This window comes from Petaurus breviceps, unplaced genomic scaffold, assembly GCF_028583685.1.
Source record: "Petaurus breviceps papuanus isolate PSGF00001 unplaced genomic scaffold, PetGlider_PUasm1.0 567, whole genome shotgun sequence".
Classification (NCBI taxonomy): domain Eukaryota; kingdom Metazoa; phylum Chordata; class Mammalia; order Diprotodontia; family Petauridae; genus Petaurus; species Petaurus breviceps.
This window is the reverse complement of record NW_027186383.1, coordinates 5,828,632-5,839,611: the sequence shown is the minus strand read 5'-3', so window position 1 is coordinate 5,839,611 and position 10,980 is coordinate 5,828,632. Positions and strand designations below refer to the sequence as shown.

Sequence of the window (10,980 nt, the reverse complement as noted above, 5' to 3'; positions counted from 1 at the left end):
CAAGGTCACATGGCCAGTAAGTATAAAGTGTCTGAGGTTGGATTTGAACTCAGGTCCTCCTGACTCTAGGGTTTGTGCTCTATTCCCTGCACCACCTAGCTGCCTCAAGCATCAACTTCTTAAGAGACTAGTTATTTTCATTGTTATATATGGTTTAAAAAGGCACAATCTTGAAAACAGCATTGAGTTTCCATGATTTTACTCATTTGTAATGATGATGAAGAAAAGAACTTATAAATGTTCTTTAAATAGTTGGTAATAGCCTCTTTTCCCCCTAGAAAATGCAAGGTTTTTTAGTCTTCTCCGTGTAGATCAGTATTTCCCTTAGCCCTTGAAGCACACATCCTCAGGACAGCCAGTCTCAGTTTGTTGTGTCCCACAATGAGGATAATGGAGTGGGCCAAGGGGTAGGTACTGTGTTTCCCCGATAATAAGACCTATCCCGAAAATAAGCCCTCCCCTTACTGTGTAAGATTCCTCTAAAATAAGCCCTCCCCAAAAAATAAGCCCTATTGAGATTGCTACTGTAGTGAAGGTGATCCCCTGCGCTACACGCTACATTATGGTACCCTCTGTATGCACCGTTCCCACCCCCCCGCTGTGCTCCGAGCTGCATCCAATCAGAGCTGCAGCAGTGAGCGCGTCATCCTGTTCTTTATTGAATTCATTATTGAATAAAGGTACTTTTTTTGTTCACATTTACCTGTTTATTAAAATTGCTGTCAATGTTCATTAAAATAAGCCCCCCCCTGAAAATAAGCCCTCTGGTGTTTTTCTGTCCAAAAAAATTAATAAGACAGTGTCTTATTATCGGGAAAACACGGTAGTTATAGCCACCAAAATAAATAGTATAGATACTTTGATTTTTCTCAGTGGGATATTTGACAATATTAACAATAAACCTGTGGAATACAGAACAAAAAGGAAGAGGAAAGGGAGCATTGCTTTCATGACCCTCACATGAGCCGCCATGCTGAGGTCTCTAGAATTCATGGCATTGAGCTGCATCTGCCAAGTGACAGGACTAGTAGCAAACAGGAGATCATGGACACCTCCCATAATGAAGAGTATCAGTATGGGAAAGATGTGGGTTTTATATTCTTGGATCTTCTGAGGCAAGTTTATTTTGTTTTCTAGATCATAAGTAGCTTGGAAAGTATCACTTGTCAATATTACTGTAAGGGAAGTGAGAAAGGAGAAAAAAACCACACCCTAGGAGCACCTTGAAGACTCCTCTGTCAATCCTCCACTTCAGCCAGAAGAAGATGGGATGGGAGAAGTTGGTGATTTTCAGGAAATAGAAGACACTTAGGCAGGCAGCGAACCAGGCACTGGAATTGTTGGCCAAAGTCCACATGACATGAAGATTTTTCATTTTGCTCAAGGGAATTGAAGGATAGAATGAGATTGAAAGGATATATGATGCTATGATTACTAACAGACCAATTCTGGAGATGGCTAAGCCGATGAGGATAAAATTCAAGTTGGAAAATTTTCTGGTCTTGACCCAGTCTATGCAATTCACCATTTCAATGAAGCCATTGGCCAAAACCCCAACTAGGAATTCTCCAGACGCCACAGTCACACAGATTTTCTCCATTGTGTTTGACATATCTGGAGAGAAGAAACCTACCTTTATTAAGTCGTGTTGTCAAATGAATCCCCAACAAACTTGGCAGGAAGGTTTCTCTCCTTTTATGATGAGAACAATTTTCTCCACTGTCTTGATCCCAATCTTATGTCTGACTATAAAGTGTCCAAAACTGTTATGGCCTAAGGATGCAACTCCTACTGGGACAACTACTGCTGCCCCTTGCAAGACTCCCACTTAGGGATTTTGTACCCAGATCCTTCACAAATTCCCTCAGTGTTGTCAGATGGTAATTTTCCATGTGTCCACCTGACTGCAAGGCAGAGGTGCTTTTTTCCAAAATGTAAATGGAGAACAGATTCTATTTCATTGTTTGCACTTTCTTCCTTGGACTAATTTGTCTAAATAATCAACAATATTCAACGTACAGGTATAATGGAAGGTGTGCAGTCTCAGAGTCAGAGAACCTGGGTCTTAAAATAGCTAAAAATCACCAATGTGTTAAAAAGACAATAAATTGTAATAACCCTGCTTTCTTTCCACCAACACACACACACACACACACAGACACACACACACATATATATACTCCTACATTGATTCTTTGTGAGATGAACAATTAAGGTCCAACATAAAAATTCTCAAAAAGATAGAGGCATTCCAGAGTTCATCTTATTCTCCATATTGGGCTAAGATGGTCAGGAATTCAATCTCTCCGTGTCTGTCTCCAACTATTTCTCTCTTTAGACAGTTTGTAGAAAGGCCTGAGTGAGTGTCAAGTCAAGGATCATAGGGTATATACCTGCAAAGGATGTTTGGGGTCATCGGGGTCAAGCTATTCTTTGTATGCCTCACTTTCCTTATTTCTAAAATGAAGAGATTGAACTATGTGGCCTCTAAGGATTATTTCAGCTCAAAATCAAAGATCCTATGGACATCCATTACCCTCATTTTATGACTGAGGAAAATGAGACTTGGGTTAAGAAAGTTGCCAAAGCTCAAACATTGACAGAGTCGAGATTTTAACTCAGAACCTATGACGTCAAATCCAGCCTTATTTCCATCACACCAAGTGAAGTAAGGCAGAGTCACACAGTCACTGTTGTTTTCCCTGATATCCCAGATTCTAACAAAGCTTATGATGTGTATCTCTATGGCAGGAAGTATAAAAGGAAAAGGATGCTAAGGGACACCCTCTTAAGGAAACCCAATAAAAGAGCTTTGGGTTTCTGCAATCCCTAAGGACCTGTACCTGCTATGGATGGGAAAAAGCACAGTAAAGATCTTCAAGCACTTGGATGACTTCTTTTGTCATGGAAGACACAGAGGTACCACAGCTCTAACTATGGATCTCAGAGTTTTCCAGAGCCTTGAAGGTAGCCAGAGACTTCAATAGTGCTTTCAGAGAGGTTGACATCAGGGCAGCCAGGGGGCGCGGTGAACAGAGCACTGGTCCTGGAGTCAGGAGGACCCAAGTTCAAATCCGATCTCAGACACTTGACACACTTACTAACCATGTGACTTTGGGCAAGTCAGAGCATTTATCATGACTAGAAAGATGAGTCAGCCTTAATATTGCTGACAGTGAATGACTTTCCAGCAAGATTACTTCTCTGACTCATGATGTGGTGGAAACCAAATTTTCTGTCTTTAGAAAGGTCTCATCCTTCATCCAGGAGATATCCAGCTCTCTGATGGGATGAGGCTGCAGGCTTCTCCTGGAAAATCACTGTTCAGCATTGAATACTTCTCACCTGGTGACTCGGCCCATTGAATAATACTCACCTAGTGACTCAGCTTCCATGTGACTAAGAAACTGAGCTCTTGTTGGTGAAGATGCAAATACAGGCAGATTTTATTTCATTATTTCAATGTTATTCCAAAATTGTCTAGGCAAGAGATATAAGCAACAGCCTAGGACATAGAGAATATAGAGAAAAATGTTCATCAAAGGATATATCGAGGCAGCCAGAGGTGGCAAAAAGAATGCTAGGTGTTAGGGTCAGAATCTCAGCTATGACAAATACTGTTTGTGGTACCACGGGCACATAATTCAGCTTCCCCCAAAATTAATTGCATTGAATTGAATTTTCAAACTATTACTTCCAATGGAATCCTTGAGGGCCATCATGATGTAATAATAACCTCACTTTAATCCCACTCCCTGTAGGAATCTGGACAAGTGACTTGGGCTCATTGACTCAATTTCCTTTCCTACAAAATGAAGATGTTGGGACTCTAAGGTCCCTTGAAGCTTTGTCTATGATCTCATGATAGTGAGTGGAATAAATCTTGAAGACAAATCCAAAGAGAGATCCTCTGTCCTTAACCTGGGACAGTCAGAAATGTGAAGGCCTAAGTACATAGATACCCTCCCCCTGAAGGAAGATCTTTTAAAAACTTTGAGATCCTGGCCCCTTCCACATGTCCTCTCTTTCTATGTCCTTGAATTGACTTGTTGTGGGGATTTGTGCTCTTACTGCTAGAGAGGAAGGCACTAAACCCCAGACATCACGCTCCACACCATGGAGGCTGATATGACTGAAGTGAGGAGAGATTTGGAAGGCAGATGATTCTGTTTTTTGGAACTTTACAGAAAAGCTATAGCTGCATAGACACCAGAAAGCAAGAGACCAATCTTCATCTGGTGGGCAGCCTCTTCCCAAAGGTCTTGAAAATATTTCGAAAACTGACACTGAAATATTTGAGGACTTCCATTTTATCATTTTTTCTTTCTTTGTTATGTTAGTGTATTTCCTCTACCAAAATCTCTTTCTCTGCTTCATTGTTGTACAGAGGTCAACTTGGACAACCAAGGGCAAAATCAGGGAATTCAAACCTCTGAATACCATCCCCCACTGGCTCACTGGTAGATTGTGTACTTGTTTGTAGGGGCCAGTCTAAGTTCAGGTTAGCCACAGGGCAAATGTTGTTTCATTTTATTTTTTTGGCTACAACAGTTCTCGAAGACTTTAAAAGAAAGCAGAGAGAGGTTAAGAGAAAACAAGTCAACCCTAACAACCTCATACATCTTGCAGGTATAAAAGAAATTTTTTTTCTCTTTTCTACTTTTGATTCTTTTTAAGTTTCAATGATTTTTTTTTATTTCAACACTAATTCCAGATAAATGAACTTTCCCTTAGAACAAAGAAAAATATTTCAGGGAAGTTAACCAATGCAACACATATATCTGACAGTCTGTGACATATCACACCCATAGCCTTCCAACTTTACAATGAAAGGAGCTGGTTCTCTTCTCTCCACTGCATCATATTTCACTTTTAAAAGGGAAGAACAGCAGATCAAATGAATGGGGATTAAAAGGAAGAACAGACAGGACTATTGGAATTAGCCATCATCATAGGTGAGATAAACAAGAAATTGAGGAGTTGGACAAAAGGTAGAGATGAAAAGAGAATGATTGGAGAGAGGAATTTTAAAGTTCTGGGTTATGTAAGAAGAAACAACTATGGGTGATGCTGAATTCATAATTATGCCCATCCTTGTGTGACTAAATTAAAATGAAGATGTAGGTCATTGTTGGTAAACGGAGGGATGTGGTGTTTGTAGAGTAATCAACATGCCTATTGAAGACTGAAATCCCAAGGACAGGAACTAACTACTAATAAGGCAGATCGTGGTAGACATCTGCCACAAGGATTAGGACCAGCTGATAGAGACAGATGGCGTGAACCTCAGAGAAGGAGAGAGTATGGAGTGATGATGGCAAAGAGTGGCTTTGAAGGATCAGAGAGGAGCAAGGGTTGTCCCTCCTCTTCTGCTAGGGGAATTAGCAGAGAAAGAAGCAGCAGTATTTTAAAAATTAGGATCAGTGATCATGATGTTAGCCCAACAATAGTAAAAAAAAATTATATAATTAAGGTGCATAAGAAATACATGGTGTTAAATTTTTAAATATTATAGATATTTTAAATGCTGGATATGTATGCATATGTTCATTGACTGAAATTTAATTTAAAAAACTAAAAAAGGATAAGCAAATAACCAAAATTTTTGGAAAACCATTGGATACCTTCTCTCTCTTAAGACCCTCATTGACAGGGGCGACCAAGTAGCACAGCGAGTAAGAGCACCGGCTCCAGTGTTGAGAGGACCTGGAGATCGAATCCCAGGCTCAGGCACTTAGCACCCATCCAGAAACACCTGGCCATGTAACCTTGAGCAAGTTACTTAACCGCAATTGCTTAGGTGTGGCCAGGTGGCTCAGCGAGTAAGAGCACCGGCTCCAGTGTCGGGATGACCTGGATCAAATCCGGGCTCAGATACTCAGCACCACACCCAGAAATAATAACTGGCCGTGTAACCTTGAGCAAGTTACTTAACCCCAATTGCTTAAAAAAGAAAAAGAAAAAGACCCTCATTGACAGACAGGGGTGTGCTGCTAAGGGTTCAACAACCCTTTCTCTAAAAGAGCAGGACACGCAATTAGGTTTAATGTTTCATTTCTTTGTCATTTTTCTAGTCTAGGCAATCAACATAACAATAAATTAAGTGCTAATTTCTGGCATATTTCTGAGGTGAGAATTCTCATACTGAAAATGTAATAATCAGTCTGAGTCAGTGGAGCTGGCTTCAGCACACACCTCCAAACACTCCAGATTCTTTCCCAGTCAGCATGTCCCCACTGAATACCACCACCCCAGAAGCTGTGAAGGAGTTTATCTTTTTTTAAAGCAATCATTGTTAAGTAACTTGCGCAAGGTTACACAGCCAGGTGTTTCTGGGTGGGTGCTAAGTGTTTGAGCCAGGTTTCAATCCCCAGGTCATCTCGACACTGGAGCCAGTGCTCTTAGTCGCTGTGCTACCTGGCCACCCCAGGAGTTTATCTTTACCTACTGGCTCTGAGAGCTGCATTACTTGCTGCTCCCCCCCCAAAAAAAAACCAACACCTTGAAACTAAACATAATTAAGGTGGGGAGTGGGGAGGGAGAGAAAATAACCAGAAAGTGTCACTTGACTCTCCTAAAAAAGTGTCCCCTTTAATCTCCATTTAGAGTCATCTCAACAAGGGAAAGTCCAAGAGTAAAAGATCCAAAGAAGAGAAGAAAAGAGTGTCAGAAACACAGATAAAATGACCAAATCAGGAAAAGAAATACAATGTACAATCACTTAGAGATAAAAGATTTCTAGCACAGAACCCCAGAAGAGAATGATTCTGCCTTATCCCCTAAAAAGAGCACAGAATGTCTCCAAGGACTCTAAAAATGGTTGGAAGGTCTAATAAAAGAATGTACCAAAGAGATTAGGAAAGGGTGAGATAGCCTAGACAGAATCTGGGAAAATAGAGTATAGCAGTGAACAATCAACTAGAAGAAAGAAGAAGCACCTCAGAAAAAAGCTATTGAAAACATTAGAACAAGTTTGTTGTTTGTTTTGTTTTTTTAATATGGAAAAATGGAAAATGTATGAGGTATCAAGACTGTATGGAAGAAAAAAGTAATATTCATAACCACAAATCTGAATGGAATTAGTCTACCTATAAAATGGTACATTATATCAAAATAGGTTAGAAATCAAACCCAAAGAATTGACTATTTACAAGAAATGCACTTAAAACATGGACAAGCTGGAGAGTTAAAATAGAATTTATGATGCATCAGCAAAATAAAAAAATGTAGAAGTAGAAATCTTGATATCAGGCAAGACAACAAAAAATAGGTGTGTATAAGAGATAAGCAAAGAAACATATTTATGCTTAAATTCACTTCATTTTTAAAAAATATGCTAATATTGAATATCTGTTTATGGATTGATACATCATCGAGTAACATAAAAGACAAATCAATTATAAGGAGATTATATAATAAATCTGTAATTAGTGTTATTGGAAGATCTTTTTTCTAACTGAAACAAAGTTAAGAGAAAGGAAAAGAAGAAAGAAGTTAAGGAGCTAACCTGAATATTAGAAAAATTAGATGCAATATGCTTTTGATGATGATTGAATGGGTATCTTAAAAAGTATACCTATTCTTCATAACAATAAGGGAACTTTGAAAAAATTGATTGAATGTCAGGTCATAAAGAACTCATAAATGTAAAAAGGCATTAAGTATATTTGTTAATCATCATTATGTGTTACAGACTGGTAAGAAAAAGGGTCACAGGGATGTCTGAGGCAAAAAACAAAGCTTGAAATTAGCTGCATGTAGAAGGCACATACACGAAGAGCTCTCCTTGGGTCTCTTCAAAGAGCTTCCTCTCATTGTCTATCCTATCAGAGCTTTCAACTTCTCAACAGTGGGGTATAGAGAATGAGCTTAGCTCCCACAAGGCATCTAGGGTGTAGACTAGATAGAACACTGGCCCTAGAGTTAGAAATATGAGTTCAATTCTGGCCTCAAGAACATACTTACCATGTAACCCGGGGCCAGTCCCTTAAACTGTTTGCCTCAGTTTCTTCATCTGCAAAACAGGGATAATAATAGCATTTACCTCACAGGATTGTTGAGAGAATCAAATGAGACATTTGTAAGATACTAAGCACAGTGTTGGCCATATCACAGACACTTCCCTTCCATACTCTCCATAATACAGCAGCCTACAATATTGATTGGCTCTGTAGAACAAAACTCCTAAATGAAAAATCACTGTGAGAGACGAGATTCTTAGATTCAAGCTACAGGAGAGGATAGTTCTGTAACGGCCCCAGAACAGAATATGAATTGACACAAGAACTCAAAAGTAGATAACAAGACCAAATAACATTTAGCTTTTTACATATATTTGTATATATTAACTCATTTGAAATAAAGAAAGAGATAAGTAGAGGAAATGCAGCATAGAATAAAAGTTGAGAAACATTATCATTTGATATCCTGAAGGGGAAGAGATATTGGAGGCAGAACTCAAAAATTCAATGACATAATCACAAATGTGATGATGATTATGAATCATTCGCATAGAACTTTGAATATTTTATCTCTTTTGTCAAGATGATGGCGTAGAAACAGGACCTCCACACACCTCTAGCTCTCACCAACTCCAATCCATATAAAAGGGGACTCTGAACAAACTTTGGAGCTACAGAACCCACAAAATGACACATAGAATCTAACCTCCCACTGAAGACAGCCCAGCAGGCCGGCAGAAAGTGGCCAGCTCAGTGCTCTGGGAGCTGAGCCCAGCTCCACGCCAAGGTTTTATCCTCAGGGCAGACCTGACCAACCACTGGCTGGAGGGACTTCAGAACACCATCAGCTGTGATGGTCCAGAATTATCAACACATAGATGCTAACACATAGAGAGGTCAGTGCAGTGTGGACTTTGGAACCCAGTAGTTGGGAGTGTTTCGGCTTTTGCCCCCTGGGTGAGAAGCCACTGAGGGCTGTGGCCCAGCCACCACCACATGGCAGCTTCAGCTCCTGGCCTAAAGAGTGTAGCAGGACCAAGCAACCAGTCTGAGGGGTAACCGCTCTTGCTTTAACCTGCTTGGATCTGGATTGTGGTTTAGGGTAGAGATCCTGGGGTATGTGACCAGATTGCCAGACTGTGTGGAGGCTTCAGAGAGGACATCCAAATAATAGCTCCAGCAGCTGAGAAAACCCCAGCATTTGGGATAAAGCTACCCTGTCTGGTAGCAGAGACCAACTGTGGCAAAAAGCCTAAAAGTCAAGTAATTGAGTGGCAACATTACCAGTCAAAGGAAGCAAAGCAAACTGAAGAATCCAATAGTAGAATCCTATTTTGGGGACGAAAAGGATCAAAGCATGGAACAAGAGGAAGATGATGAAGTCAGAACTCCTACACCAAAAGCTTCCAGGAAAAATACGACCTAGTTACAGGCCATAGAGGACCTTAAGAAACAGATAAGAGAAGTGGAGAAAAAATTGGGAAGAGAAATGAGAAAGGTGCAAGAAAATTGCAAAATGAGAGTCAACAGCCTGACTGAGAAAAATGACACTTTAAAAAATAGACTAGCTCAAATGGCAAATGAGGCCCAAAAAGCCAATGAGGAGAAGAATGCCTTAAAAATCTGAATTTGCCAGACGGAAAAAGAATCTCAAAAGCTCACTGAGGAGAATCATTGCTTCAGAATTAGATTGGAGCAAATGGAAGCTAATGACTTTATGATAAATCAAGATGTGAAAAAGATCCAAGCAAATGAAAGACTAGAAGGCAAGGTGAAATATCTCATTGGAAAAACCACTGACCTGGAAAATAGATGCAGGAGAGATAATGTAAAAATTATTGGAGTACCTGAAAGCCATGATCAAAGAAAGAACCTAGAAATCATCCTCCAAGAAATTCTCAAGGAAAACTGCCCCAATGTTTTAGAACCAGAGGGCAAAATAGATGTTGAAAAAATCCACCAATCACCACCTGAAAAAGATCCCAAAAAGAAAAGTCCTAGGAATATTATAGCCAGGTTCTGAAATTCCCAGATCAAGGAGAGAATATTATAAGTAGCCAGGAAGAAACAATTTGAATATTGTGGAAACACAATCAGGATAACTCAGGATCTGGCAGGTTCTACACTGAGGGATTGAAAGGCTTGGAACATGATTTTAGGGAGGTCAAAGGAGTTGGGATTAAAACCAAGAATCACTTACCCAGCAAAACTGAGTATCATGTTTCAGGAGAAATTATGATCATTCAGTGGAATAGAGGACGTTCAAGCATTCTTGATGAAAAAACCAGTTGAATAGAAAATTTGACATTCAGATACAAGAAGCAATAGAAGCATGAGAAGGTAAACAGGGAAAAGAAATCATAAGGAACTTATCAAAGTTGAACTATTAATATTCCTACATGGAAAAATGATAATTGTAACTGATGAAACTTTTCTCCATATGAAAATAGCTGAAGGGAATAGAAATATATATGTCTATATAGGAGGGTATTCGGGCATATGAATACATATGTGAATGTGTGTATCTATGTTTACAGGTATACATAAAGAGAGGGCACAGGACCAATTTAATAGGAAGGGATGATACTTAAAAGGTGAAATTAAGAGGTGAGAGAGGAATATAATGAGAGGAGATGGAGAGAGACAGAATGGGGTAAACTATCTCATATAGTGGAGGCAAAGGAAAATGTTTACAATGGAGGGCAAGAATAGGAAGGCAAAAGGGAATGGGGCAACCTTATATTCATTGAATTTGACTTAGAGAGGGAATGACATATGCACTAAATAGGGTATCTCACCCTATAGGAGAGTGGGGGAAAGGAGAGGAGAGGGGGGATGATGGAAAGGAGGGAAAGCTGAGCAGGGGGGAAGGAAGTTGGAAGCACCCACTTTTGAAAAGGTAAGGGATCAAATTAGAGAATAGAATAAGTGAGAGGTGGGATAGGAGGGAGGGAAATATAGTCAGTATTTTAGGATATATCTACTATGTTAATGTTTTGAATTAGCTACACATGTACAA

The 10,980-nt window shown here is 39.7% G+C and overlaps 1 pseudogene; it reads right to left on the bottom strand.

Annotated features, from left to right (window-relative positions):
• Window positions 1-293: 293 nt before the first annotated feature.
• On the bottom strand, window positions 294-1,612 carry LOC138173177 (taste receptor type 2 member 7-like; annotated as a pseudogene).
• Between the last annotated feature and the right edge of the window lie 9,368 nt (window positions 1,613-10,980).